This window comes from Bos indicus, chromosome 29, assembly GCF_029378745.1.
Source record: "Bos indicus isolate NIAB-ARS_2022 breed Sahiwal x Tharparkar chromosome 29, NIAB-ARS_B.indTharparkar_mat_pri_1.0, whole genome shotgun sequence".
NCBI lineage: Eukaryota > Metazoa > Chordata > Mammalia > Artiodactyla > Bovidae > Bos > Bos indicus.
In genome coordinates this window covers 1,376,098-1,390,322 of record NC_091788.1, presented here as the reverse complement: position 1 = coordinate 1,390,322, position 14,225 = coordinate 1,376,098, and the positions used below count along the sequence as shown (strand labels likewise).

The following is a 14,225-nucleotide window of genomic DNA, read 5'->3' as shown; positions in this document are numbered from 1 at the left end:
GACAGAGGAGCCTGGCAGGCTACAGTCCACAAGGTCACAAAGAGCCAGAGACAACCAGGCAGGCACACACTGGGAGCATGTCAGCACAGAGAGAGTGGCGCCTGGGCACAGGACAAGGAGCTTGTTTTACCCAGACCCTGGGGCTCTGCCTGGCTCCCGTCCGTGGGCAAGGCCTCTCTGCCTCTAATGCGGAAATGAGGCCAGACTCCACCAACTCCTGGGGACGCCACATGGGCCAACACTTCCCGGAGCGCCCGGCAAAGAAGGAAGCTCTTCTGCTGGGCTGGGGAAGCAGCCCCAGGACCAACTCCAGAGAAGGAACCACGATCCCACAAAACACACTTAAAGGTTCTGTCCCTGGCAAGGCATGGCCTTCCCCCACTTTCTTTTGGACGGGTGAGTATTCTGTTGGGAAGCAGGGGCAGGGAGCGAGCAGCACCCCCAAGGCAATTCCTGAAATCCAACAGAGGAGCAGCTGCTCCAGGCACTGGGGAGTTCTATTTCCATCTCTGCTTACACGTAATTATCTCCTAAAGCGGTGCTCCCTGGAGGGCTGGCAGTGCCAGTGGCCCCAGGTCACCTCCTGGACCGGCTGCTCCTGCACCAGCATCACAGAGGGAGGCCTGGAAGACAGCCCAAAGCAGGGCCACCCGCGGCCCACTCCTCCCAGGCCCAGATTGCAGCCGTGCCAGGCCCTTTCCTCTGGTGACGCAGAGAGGAAATCAAACGGGAGCCAGATAAGGAGCTCCGACGCCGAGCAATCCATAGTTATGAGTCCCCAGGGGCCACGCGGGCCAAACCAGCCCAGGCCGGCCAGCCATGCCCGGGGCACTTTCCTTCCAACAACGACGGGGCTCGGATGCAGGCCCGAGTGCTTTCACAGCAAATAGGAACGACAGCACACAGCTCTGCGTGCCGGCGACGAGCTGGGGGCAGGGAGGGCCTGGGTGCCCTGACGCCACCCGGGTGCCCGGCCCGGCGCTCTGCAGGCCAAGGGAGGCGGCCTGAGGCGCTGACTCCACTCTTCTCATGGTGACGGGGTCCACGGAAGGATGCGGGCCCTGAGTGCCCTGGGTGCGCCGGCCTCAGTCGGCAGTTTCTACGCCTGCTGGGGCGCGGGCACCGTGCCAGGTGGCACCCCCCAAGCCGGGCTGGCGGCAAGACGCGCCCCGGCCTCCTCTGCTCTCTCTTCTTGCCTGTGATTTCCGCATGAGGAGAGGGTGATGTACAGGCATCTATGAGGAGGCAGGACACACAGGAGAGGGCGGTGGGTCAAGGGTCAATAGAGCAGAGAGAGACAACTGCCACAAAACACCCTGGTGCCTGAACACGGCGCTGCAGCGGCACCTAAACCCGGAAAAGCCTCAACCGGCTGCCCACCTGCCAGTGATGCTCTCGCTGTGCTTGTGGACTCGTCACTGGCTCCTATCCCAAAGGGGGCAAAAGGCCCCCACCCCAAACACACACACACACACGACTTCCACCTCCGCGCCCCCACACCAGCCTGGCAGGCGCACGTGTCCACTTCGAGGCCTCTGTGGCAGCTGCCCCCTGGCCGGACCGCGTGCCCGCCACACTACAACTCCCCTCAGACATGACTGCTCAGCAAGGCCTGCCGGGACCCGCTTTCAGCGCCTCACCACCCCCTCCCCCAGGCGCTCCCCTGATGTTTCAGCAACTATCCCCACCTCACACACTGTTCTGGGTCCACCAGTGTCCCCACAAACCCACAGCCACCTGGAACCATGTGACCCCTTCTGGAGAGAGGGCCTTCGGATGTACACGGTTAAGGCGAGGTCACGTGGAGGGGGCCCACAAAGAAAGAGGGGCCACAGACACAGGGAAGATGCCGTGCGGTGACAGAGGCAGGGAGCAGAGGACGCAGGCACCCCCAGGAACGGGGGAAGCAAGGGAGCCCCAGGACAGCGAGAGAACAAGGCCTGGTGTTTAAGCCATCTGGTTTGCGGCCCTTTTGCAGCACACTAGGAAACTGGGATGACCATGGGCTGTGACCAGCTATTTATGGTCTGCTGCCCCTCACGAGAAAATAAGCCCCAAGAGAAAAGAATTTTGATGTCGTTTGCTCGATGTAAAACACCCAACGCATGGAATAGCATCCACCTGAAAAAATGTATTTGCTGGACAGGTTCTGAGTGAATGAAGATAAGCCTAGAAGGGAGGTGGGGTGCTGCACCCACCCTACAGAGGGCACAACTGAGGGGCTGGTGTCCAAGCTCCACTGAGAGACAGAAGAGCCAGAACCAGAACTGAATCGAGACCTCGCTCATTCCTTTGAGAAGCAACCTTCAGCTCCTCCGGGCGCCGAGCAAGCCACTGCCACGCGAGCCCTTGGTAAGCACGCGCGTGGAGTGGAATGCAGGAAGCGCAGGCTCCAGGCGTCCCCTGGGTAGGGCCGCAACCTGACCCAGGCCACCCCAGGGCCGTGTCCTCGCCTGCAGAGTGAGGGCAGCCGGCCGGCCTGCTGGTGAAGACGCAAGTGAGGCCCGTCTTCCCACGCTGCCTCCGCGAGGCCCTCTCAGGCCCAGGGGCCAGAGGACGGCCGTCCAGCGGCTGATGCAGGACGGCCCCTCTGGCACTCTCCCAGTGCTGCTCTGAAGTCCGGCTCACACCTCAGGGCACTCGTGCTTGCACGCCCCATAATCACACCCTGTCACACGCACAAGCGCCTGGACTCACGGTACCCAGAGCTCTGCAAGCCCCACAGTCTGCGAGCCCACCTGTGTCCCTGCCGGGCAGGCGGCTCTGTTCCTCCCCCGCAAACACGGGGCTCCCCCAGCACGTTCTGCTTTCAGGACCAAGGTTCCCTTCTGCTTTTTGGACCCAGGCAGCCAGGGTCCTCTGGAACCCTGGGCACAGCTCTGCCCACACGCAGCTGGCAGGCCTCTCTGGTTTGGGAGAAACCATCAGAAAACATAGCAGGGACTTCAGAAGACCGTGCCATCGCACCCGCCTGCACTGCACACACACGTGGTCAGGGCAGGAGACCCGCGGCAACGGCACCCCAGGGCCAGCACTGTTGGGAGCGCAACAAGGCAGGGGGTGAAGCGAGAGCCCCCCACCTGCGGGCTGCACTTCCCGGCCCTCCCTGCAGCGACCTCAGCTCACAGGGGCCCGGAGCAGCAGACGGCAGACTCTGCAGGGCACCCCGAACACTGCATGGTTCTGTTTTCCTGCAGCTAGAAGAGGCAGCACGTGGCCCATTTACCCGGCGTGGAGAACAGGGTAAAGAGCCCCAAGCCTCAAGCCCAGAGCCCCGTCCCACCTGCACGCTGAGCCACCAGGCTCACAGCTGCATGTCCCCTCTCACAGCCGGGCTCAGCCTCTGAAACAAAGCGGAGAGGCTGTAAGAGGATCCGCAGGACCCAGTCACCCTAAGCAGGGGGGCCTCTGCTCCGACACCTCACGGCAGGGCTGGCGCAGGAAAAGAGCCCCGAACCCTCCACCCCACGGCATTCCCACAGCCCTGCCTGACCTGGATCTGCCTGTATCCTCCTCGACATTACCAGACGATGTGCACTGCTATATTTACCAAAGGCAACACTCGTTTGTTCATTTAGAAATACTTATGAAGAAGGGGATGAGGATGAAGGTGAAGAAGATGAAGATGATGATGAGGGGGAGGAAGGAGAGGAAGATGAAGGAGAAGATGACTAATGGAACACTGATGGATTCCAACCTTTTTTAATTTTCTCCAGTCCCTGCGAGCAAGTTGCAGTCTTTTTTTTTTTTTTCCTCCTCTTGTGCTCAGTCGCCCTGTTTTTGAGGTCTCTTTTCTCCTTTATACCATGGTTCACAACTTATTTGGGGGGGAAATACCTTGAGCAGAATTCAGTGGGACAAGAATCTCTACCCCTTTCTGTTCCAAATTCATTTTTATCCCTTCCTGTCTCAACAAAAACTATGGAATCAACACCACCATGCTCTGTGGGAAAAAAAGAAAAACCTGCTCCCTTAGCTCTGCTGGAAGCTGGAGGGTGCTAGGCCCCTGTGTAGTAGTGCATAGAATTCTAGCTTTTTTCCTCCTTTCTCTGTATATTGGGCTCAGAGATTACACTGTGTCTCTATGTGAATATGGACAGTTAGCATTTACCAACATGTATCTGTCTACTTTCTCTTGTTTAAAAAAAGAAAAAAAAAACTTAAAAAAATGGGGTTATAGAAGGTCAGCAAAGGGTGGGTTTGAGATGTTTGGGTGGGTTAAGTGGGCATTTTGACAACATGGCTTCTTCTTTGGCATGTTTAATTGTGATGTTTAACAGACATCCTTGCAGTTTAAGATGACACTTTTAAAATAAAATTCTCTCCTAATGATGACTTGAGCCCTGCCACTCGATGGGAGAATCAGCAGAACCTGTAGGATCTTATTTGCAATTGACATTCTCTATTGTAATTTTGTTTCTGTTTATTTTTATATTTTTCTTTTTGTTTCACTGGAAAGGAAAGATGATGCTCAGTTTTAAACGTTAAAAGTGTACAAGTTGCTTTGTTACAATAAAACTAAATGTGTACACACACACACACACAAAAAAAAGAAATACTTATTAAGGAAAGGGGCTTCCCAGGTGGCTCAGATGTAAAGAATCCGCCTGCAGTGCAGGAGACCTGGGTTCAACCTCTGGGTGGGGAAGATCCTCTGGAGAAGGAAATGGCAACCCACTCCAGTATTCTTGGGCTTCACTGGTGGCTCAGCTGGCAAGGAATCTGCCTGCAATGCGGGAGACCTGGGTTTGACCCCTGGGTCAGGAAGATCCCCTGGAGAAGGGAATGGCAGCCCACCCCAGTATTCTGGCCTGGAGAATTGCCACAGATAGAGAAGCCTGGTGGGCTATATAGTCCATGGGGTCGCAGAGTCAGACACGACCTAGTGATTAAACCACCATTAAGGAAAGGAGAACACAAATGAACGTGGTAGCTGCTTACTGTTGCTGAGTGCGTGCTAGTAGTGTGCTGATCTTCACAAACACGACTCTCTGAATCCCCGCAACAGCCCTGTGGGTGGGTGCTGATATAACTCCTGGTTTATAGATGAGGAAATCGAGGCCAGGAGAAAAGACAACTTCACTTACATCACACAGCCACAGACGACAGAGTGAGAGCTGGAAGTGGAGCCTCCTCCCACCCCACCCGCGCCTCCATCGCTCCTGCCTCCTGGCCTTCTTTGAACGGCAGGTGCAGGATGCTGTCATTAAGTCAGAGCGTCCCAGAGCCCACTGTGCAGCTCAGCCCACAGGGAAAGGCCAGGTGAGGCCTCAGGACGTGCCCTCTGTCCACCCAGGCTGCTCAGGGACCACCCATCACTATCTTCCCAAGCGAGCCAAGAGGGGCCAGAGGGGCACCGCCTGCTGCAGGGACAGCCCCGCCTCGGGGTGCTGCTTCACGCCGGGGTGCTGCTTCACACCCAGAACAGAGGCTGTCCCAAAGCCAGAGCGCCTGACTTTCTAGCGTGCACTTGCCTAGCTCAGCTCCCAGGCCTGGCACCTCTGCCTCGGCTATGCAGAACAGAACTGCTATCAACGCACTGCTTACAAGCACTTGCCTCCTTGGGGAGAGGCTCGCAGAAAGACTCTGGCAGGTCACGCCAGAATTAAAATGATCCATTACAGTGCCCAGCCTCTGGGCAAAGTGGACAGAACATGAAACCAGGAGCACTTGCTCCCACTGCCACATCCCCATCCCTGTCTGCAGGGCACCCTGAGCAGAGCCGTGGTCCTGGGGGCTCAGCGTCCCCATCCTCCAGGACTATGATGCCTCCCCCAAAAGTAAGATCCGAAAGCCAAGTGAGTCTCATAGCCACACCAGCGATGGTGAAATGCCTACTAAACACTATCCATTTCTATTGTCTAGCAGAATGGCAGTCCAGGGGGAAGGGGCGGCCTCATTATCTATTGGTACTTTAAACCAGCCCAGCCCTCAAAAGTGCAGCGTGGGGATTCGCTGTAACAGTTCAAACATGTAGAACCTGTGGCATACTGATTCAACTCCTAGAGAAATACACACATGTGTACAACAGTATGCATGTATGAAGATATAATAGCAAAACTAATGAGTTAGATTATGTCTATCAACGGGGGACTGACTCATAAATTATGATACATCTACAAATATTTTCTAGACAAAGTAAAAGAGAGAAGAATGCATGAACAGATCTGTAAGATCCATTATATGAAAAGATAAAATGGTGAAACAATATATATGATGCAATCCAATTTATGCCTACAGAAGAAACAAAGCGGTATGCTTCTGGGTCTGGACAGGCTGATGGACGTTCCAATCGGTCAGGGCTGAGGAGTTAGCAGGGAGGGGCCCCTTGAGAGAGGGGGTCCCAGGGGAAGGAGAACTCTGTATCTGCTGCTGTGGACTTCACTAAGTGATTGGGAGGGTGGGGTGCAAGAGTGTAACAAATTCATGTATCACTTAGAAAAAAGGCAGCAATCTGATTGAAAAATACCACCACCACCAAAACAGGGTTGTTTTGTGTTCTGGCGTGAAGCTGCCTCTGCAATTTGAACAAGTTTGGGGCCACACTCCAAGGTCTTCACAAGAATGAATAATGAAGTTCAAGTGCAATCTCTAAGCCACAGAGACAGATGGGATCAGGGTCGACGGGGAGGAAGGGCAAGGTGGACGGCAGTGCTGTGGAAGCTGCAGCTGCCCCCCGGAAGCCGCTGGGCTCCAGGAGCCACTGTTCTGAGACTTGCCTCCCTCTAACCCCACGGGATAAGAAGAAAGTGAGAACCAGGGTGAAGGAGAGTTCTTTTTCCCACAGCAGAGGGGCGGTCACCCACTGTCAGCAACAGAGCTGCTCCCAAGTGAAGCTGGAGAAAAAGGGAAAGCAGGGAACGTATCAGTCATTAAGTCGCGTCACACTCTGCGGCCCCACGGACTATAGCCCCGCCAGGCTCCTGTCCATGGGATTCTCCAGGCCAGCACACTGCCATTCCTTTCTCAGGGGACCTTCCCAACCCAGGATCAAACCCAGGTCTCCTGCACTGCAGGTGGATTCTTTACCGTCTGAGCCACTTTCCTGCCAGGCTCCTGAAGCTCCAAGGACAGCCAGGCTGGCAGCCCAGCGTCCACACATTCAACTCCCTCCGAACAACCAGTCAAGCCTCCCTTCACATTCAACACTGAAACTGAACCGGAACACACATCAGAGGGTTCTGCCAACAGAACAAGAACAATGTGGTACAAGGAGAGATCAATCAGTGATATGCTGGGTAAAGACAGTTACTCTTTCTGCTTGTCCTTAGTAACATGTCTGTAAATTTAAAGATTTGATAAAGACCTTGTTTGCTTCCTAATAATAACTAAAACAAACACACAATTACACAGCTAAACAGAGCAAAAAGAAAAAGAGAGGGGCTTTGCTTAGGACATGATGTTCAGGAGGCAGGCTGACAGCTGACACCCCCAGGTCAGGTGCTTCCCTCCCATTAGAACAGGTACCCCGTTAGTGCACCAAACACTCAGGTCACTGTAACAGCCCACGGCTAGGGGACCACCCTCAGGACAAGGAACAGAAGCCCCGTCTTGGGGGTAAGGGGTGCCCCCCGCACAGCGGGGCAGTGGAGTCCCGTGCGTGACTCACCAGGGCGAGGCCTTGCCTGCAGAAGCCAGGAGCAGGCAGGCCCAGCAAGGACCCTCGGCCCCCTCGCAGTGAGGATGCAACCCAAGAAAAGCCAGGACCTGGCCAACAGGCAGGAGCTCAGCAGGAGCTACCTGAAGAGTCCAAGTGTTTACGCAAGGAAAATGGGAAGCCTGGGCAAGTTTGCACGGATGCCGGCACTGGCGAAGGGAACGGCCCGGGGCCAGCGCACTCCTGACGTGGTGGCAGGCCCCGCACGATGAGGACACGCAGGCCCCGAGAGCACAGGCATGGCGCGCGCCCCTGGGCTTTGGCACTGTCTCCCCCAGGCACGGCCCGGCTCCCCACCACGCTGCACCCTTTGCGGGGTGGGCTCACCTCCCGGCAGGGCCGGCCACCCTGAGAACTTGCCCACCACTGCCGCCCACCAACCAGCCCCGGATGTGTGGTGACCACCCGCCACCCGCGTCTAGAGACGGGTCAGCCCTGGTGGACCCGTCAGAGGCGAGGCCCACAGTCAGCACAGTCCGCTGGGTCCCCCGGGAGCAGGAGGATGCGGACCCCACCCTGGGAGGCAGCCTCCACGGGGCTTCTCCCCTGTGATCCTTTCACCTGAAGTGTGAACATGCAAGCCTGCACATCCCTCATGGACTGGGGTCTGAGAACATGAATTCCATCCCGAGCTGCTCCAGGAAAGGTGGCAATGGAGGCCAGGTGGGTGGGCGAAGACAGGGAGGGGTTGGGGCTTATCCCGGCACCTTCCTCCAGCTTGAGAGACCACAGGAGGCCACCGTGGTTTCAGGCCCTCAGTCTGCACATGGCATCAATACCCCGCCTATGGCACAAGACTGGCCGTGAGGGGCAGAGGGGAGAGCGGAGACTTGGCCCCTCATATCTCAAGCCCCGGTCTAAGGACAGAACACCATCCACGGCCAGCGCCCCCCATGCCCCACCACCTGCCAGCCTCAACGCCGTGAGTCCCACCCTCACGCTCTCTCAGGCCAGTTATCCTGACGGCCTCAATCCTCTGCTGCCCCTTGCGGACTCCACACAGCCCCAACCCAGCCCCGTCTCCAGGATGGAGTCCAGCACCGGCAGGGCGGCCTGACCCCCGCCTTCCAGGCTCTGGACTCACAGACATCTGGGCTGCCACGCAGGCGAACATCCCACCCCAGCTCTAGGAACGCAGGCGCTTCTGAGCCGTCTCCTCATCTGAGCAGGGGGATAACACGACTGACCTCCAGAGCCTCTGTGAATTCAGCAAAGGACACCCCAGCTCTCCAAGAAGGACCACGACTCTCCCTGTCCCCAACCTGGCTCCAGAGTCTCCTCTCTTCACGACCTCGCTGTGCTGCTTCCTCACAACGAATGAACATGGGCAAGGTCAGAAAAAAGGCATATTCGAGATCTAAAGGTGAAGGATCATAAACATAAAAATTAGGCTCCCAAGATGTGAAAGATACCAAAATTAACTCATTATCAAAATAATGTGAGAGGAGGGAACAGACAGGAAAAGAAGAAAAACATCACTTCAGAGGAACTGCTTTCAAAATATATAGCTTTGTGACTTTTTCTTAGACTTCATTTTTTCCAAAGATTTAGGAAGATTACATTTCAAAAGCTCACAAAGGAGACATTTCTGGGTTTTTTTTAAAATTGTTTCTTAATTAATATCTTCAGAGAACTAAGAAGTACTTTTATAGACTGACTGAATCTTAATAAAATTCTCAGAGAAATTCTGGCATCAGTCACAACAAACACCCTCTTGGAATTTAATTTTATTTTCCACATACAACTTACTATGGAAACTCATTTATGATGATACCACCACCAGTCAAAATCTGCCTGGAACATAAAAACTTCAAAGTGCCACAAGAGATTCCTTTAGGACTTGATGGAAATTGGTCCCATATTTAGCCAAATCCTCATCTAACGGAGAATTCCCCCATGACAAACTGTCCAGATTTTACCATCAAAATCACCTCTTCCATCCGCTCGCAGCCCATAGCTTCCTTCCCCTCCCACCATATACTACAGCTCTAACAATGCCTCCTTCCAGCCAGAAGTCCCCAAATTCAGTCTCTTTCCCTTTTTGCACAAAACGGACAAAAGGTAACTAGCCACATCCATCTTTAGCCCCTACCAAAGACCTGTTCCTTCTGGCTTCTAGTTTGCTTCAAGCCCCGCCTTTCTTTTAATTCTCACTTGAAGTATAGTTGATTCACAAGGCTGAGCCAGTCCCAGCAATGCCCTCCTTTCAGATGATGCTAAGACCCTGAATATTCACTGTGTGTGTTGAGGGTGCAGTGGGAAGCCAAAAGCTATAAGAATTATTTTTAAGTACAAAAACATACTTTAAAGCCTTTTTCCCTGGAGGACAATTCCTACTGGAAGACTTAATCAATCCCATTATTCCAAGTGCCCATGGGCAAGGGGAGAGGAAGGGGTGAATGCTAACCATCACTGAGTACCTGCTGCAACTCACACGTGCATCTCATTTAGTGCAAGGCAGATATTATCATCTTAATTTTACACACATGGAAATCAGGCTCAGAGGGATTAGGCTCACCATGTACACCAGGCCCATCAGACACTGGGTTCCTGAGTCATGGACTCATGCTTCCAGAGTCCTCGGGTGCTTAGGGTAGAACCTGCCCCGGGTTGGAGGGCACTGTACAGTTTACACGTTGCTTTTCACATATAAGATCTCATTTAATATCTCAATCCTGTAAGTAACAGTTAAGAATTACTTTTCCATGGGTGAGGAGCCTGGGGGAGAAGGGGTACGTGCATACGCGTGGCTGAGCGCCTCTGCTGTTCACCTGACACTACACCACGTTGTTAATCACTACATCCCAAAACAAAATAAAACGTTTAAAAAAAAAAGAATTACTCTTCCACTATCATAGAACATTACACGCGTGCATGCTGTCGTGTCCGACTCTTCGTGACCCCATGGACGGCAGCCTGACAGGCCCCTCTGTCCATGGATTCTCCAGGCAGGAACACTGCAGTGGGTGTCATTCCCTCCTCCAGGGGATCTTCCCCACCAGGGATCGAACCCACGACCCCTGCTGCATCTCCTGTATCACAGGCAGATTCTTTACTGCTGAGCCACCATATCTTGTCCTGCCTGATACGTGGTAGGGGCTCAAATGACAACTATTATTAGCACCAGGATTTTTATTAATTTAATAGCTCTCAGTTAAAGTAAAAATTTATACAAGAAACTGACAGAAAAGGATTACTGAAAATGATGTGGTCAAACCCAATATGGATTTGAAAGCTACTAATGGAAGAGAACAGAAAGACAGGAGCATTCAGTTATGATAAAACACACACACACACACACACACACACACACACAGAACCCTCCCCGCTCACCAGCACCATGCCAGCCATGGCATTTCAACTTCTCAGCATCCAAAACAGGATGGGCAGGAAGAGCCTCTGAACTTCTACTGAGAGATTGTCCAGAGTCTAGGGGATAGGGGTGGAGCAGACACATTATTACCTTGAGCTATTTTTAATGTATCTAATGCACTATTTGCCTATTAATTTTACTCACTTGAAACCTGGGAGGTTCAGAAATGTCACATGTAACAGGAATCAGTTCCCCATTTCTCAAGTCAGAACGGAAAAGATGACAGAAGCGTGGAGGCATAAAGACGGCAGCATCAGTCAGACAGAAGGAAACCTACGGTCCTATGGCAACGAGAGGGGCTTCCGGGGAGCTCAGCGGTAAAGCATCAGCCTGCAGCGCATGGGACCCAGGTTCAATCTCTGGATCGGGAAGATCCCCTGGAGGAGGGTATGGCAATCCACTCCAGTATTCTTGCCAGAAAATCCTATGGACCAAGAAGGCTGGTGGGGTCCTCTCGTACGGAATGGGGTCACAGAGTCGGGCATGACTGAGCACTCACCCACAGCAAGGAGAGATCCTGGGGGTATTCTTCGAGCAAGGCTGCTCCAAGTGGATCCACTGCTCATCCACTCCAGGCTTGAAGATTCAAACAAAAGAAAAAATTCAGGTCCACAGATGAGACATACATAACTTTTTAAAGCACAGTTAACAACTTTATGATAATGATAGCTGAACAGGCAATACACTAATTGTCTGCATAAGAACAGTATCCTGATGGCAAATCCAGTACCAATTATTACTAGTTGTTGGTTTTGTTTTACCTTATGCAGCCTCTCTTGCTTCTGAGCTGTGTTAAGTCCACCCTAATTTCTTTATAATAGGCTGAGGTGGACTTTGTGTGGCTGATCAAGGTTCACAAGGAAAAAGATGTCCCTCAAACACCTACTCCTGCCACCTAAGACTGTCTAACTCATTCTGTATACTGAATTTCACACATAAAGAAACTGAGTTCCAAAGAGGGGAAGTGATGCGTTGGAGGCCATCAGTTCAGTCCCTCAGTCATGTCCGACTCTTTGCGACCCCATGGACTGCAGCACACCAGGCTTCCCTGTCCATCACCAACTCCCTGAGCTTACTCAAACTCAGGCCCATCAAGTTGGTGATGCCATTACTGGAGACCATAATCCTTGCTAATACATTTAGGACTAGGACAAGGTCTCAAGGCCTACAGTGTGGGTCTCCAGCTCTACCACTGTTGCAAATTACCTAGTGCACTTGTGTCTTGAATACAAATTTTATTTGAAGGGGAGGAAAAAAAAAAAAACCTAGCATGAGTCATCTCCACTGTCAAGGGGCACCACACAGATTATTCCAATAAAGCATCTGCAGAACCACTTGTTTCTGAAATAGCCAGCCTCAGCCCGAGAATCAAAGGCCATGTCTTACGCCCCTTCAGGATGACCACGACTCTGCGAACAGAGAGGCTGCTAGGCTTTGCGGATCAGTAGCCGAACCCAAGGAATACCGACGTGGCTGGTGCTGGAGAGGGCAATGGGGGTGGGTGCGTGGGTGTCAGAGGGGGTCAGAGCTGCGTCTTCTCCTGGCAACGGTTAATGATTGCATGCAGCCCAATCCTACTGCCCACGGGACCCCTAAATATCCCATCCACTCAGGGGGTCCCTCGTTAACTTCCCAGACAGCAGCGCCGCAGTAGGGGAGGCGAGTCTGGCAGACGGGGAGGGGAGGTACTTGGCCCAGGCTGTAGAGGAAGCGCGGCTCGGCCGCCTCCTCCAGCAGTTCCAGGAACTCCCCACCGGGTCTCCGGGCGCCCAGAGGCGTCCCCAACTCTGAGCCCGACCCCTCCCCCGCGTCCGCCCGGCAAGGGGGAGGGGGCAAGCCCACCGCCGCTCCACTCCGCCCCCCGCCCCCCCGGCGCCCCCCGCGGGCCTGTCTTCCCCCTGCTCACCACGGGCCCCGCCGGGTACCTGCGGACTCCAGCCGGAGACCCCGATCGCGCCCCTTCCTTTCCGCGCGCCGAACACCCGCGCCCGCCGCCTCCGGCGCCCCGCGTGCCCCAGTCCCCCGGGGCCGCCGCGCGCCCGCACTTCCCGCCCGGCCCGGGGGCTCGCGGTCTGCCCCAACTTTCCCGGCCGCGGCTCCAGCCAGCAGCGCGGAGACCCCGGCCCGGCGCAGAGACGCGCGGCCCCGCGGCCCCCGCCCGCGGCCGGCACGAGTTGCGCTCGGGACGCGCTCCGGGCCCGGGCCTCGGCAGCCGCCCGGCTCTGCGCGGGGCGGGCGCGGCGGGAACCACGGGGCCGCCGCCCCCCGCCCGGCCTGGCCCGGCCCGCGCCGCCGCTCACCTCCGCCTGCGCTGCCGCTGCCGGGAAGACGTGGCGGTGGCCGCCGCTCACGCTCCCCGCCTCGCCTCCCGGCGCCCGGGCGCGCGGCCCCGGCCGGCAGCGCCAGGCGCCCTCTGCCGCCGGGAAGCCGAATCCTCCCTCCCTAACCCTAACGCGCCCGCCCGGCCCGGCCGCCCGCCCGCGTGCCGCGGCCCCTCGCCCGGCTCTCCACCGCCGCTGCTCCGAGACGCTCCGCCGGAGGCCCCGGGCTCGCCTCGGGGAGCCCGCCTCCGGGCGCCCGCCCGCCCCGGCCAGCCGCCGCTCGCCGCCCCCCCGCTCCCCGCCGCCGGTGCGGCTCGCGCCCCAGCCGGCTCCATACCGTTTCTGCTTCCCTTAACCCTAACCCTTGCCCCGGAGAAAGTCAAGTCAGGCTGGGGAGCAGCCGGCTCGCCGTCCCCTCTTCTAGTTTAGCGCCCCGCCCGGAATACCCAAGTGCGCCACAAACACTTCTTACGGGATCCAAGGAGCGAATGAATGAGGGCAGACTTTGGCAGCTCTCCACCACGCAGGCTTCTAAACTTCCAGAGAACAGATACCCGGACCTGGATTTGTTTTTTCGTTTGTGAATTACACACACAGACACGTGCTCAGCGTTGCATAAATAAATATGATTCACAGTTCCCGACCTCAGACCAGCACGGAGCGGCACAAGGCCCTCCGCCCAGTTACTCCGGGCTTTTAGTCGAACAGATTTAGGATTTAGATCTTCCACTTAAAAGCTGGGAGCTCTTGGGAAAGCTAATCTCTCTGAGCGGTTACCTCGTCTATACACTGCGAATAGTAAAACCTACTTCCCAGGGCTGTTGTGAGCATTGAGACCTTGCATTGTATGTGAAGTGCCTTGCTCGGCCCCTCC

At 55.3% G+C, this 14,225-nt stretch overlaps 1 protein-coding gene across 9 annotated transcripts in view; it reads right to left on the bottom strand.

Annotated features, from left to right (window-relative positions):
• Positions 1-13,966, bottom strand: part of SMCO4 (single-pass membrane protein with coiled-coil domains 4) — a 76,274-nt gene extending 62,308 nt beyond the window's left edge. For 3 of the 9 annotated variants that reach the window (XM_070782872.1, XM_070782869.1, XM_070782875.1), the window contains exons 1-2: positions 13,689-13,826; positions 11,530-11,606 (exon numbers count right to left, since the gene is read on the bottom strand). The gene's annotated coding sequence lies outside the window, so the exon portion shown is untranslated. Of the gene's footprint in view, positions 1-8,844; positions 8,997-11,529; positions 11,607-12,955; positions 12,977-13,330; positions 13,392-13,688 lie in introns of those variants that run through there. The other 6 variants (XM_070782873.1, XM_070782870.1, XM_070782876.1 and 3 more) reach the window with 5 other exon arrangements.
• Positions 13,967-14,225: the final 259 nt, after the last annotated feature.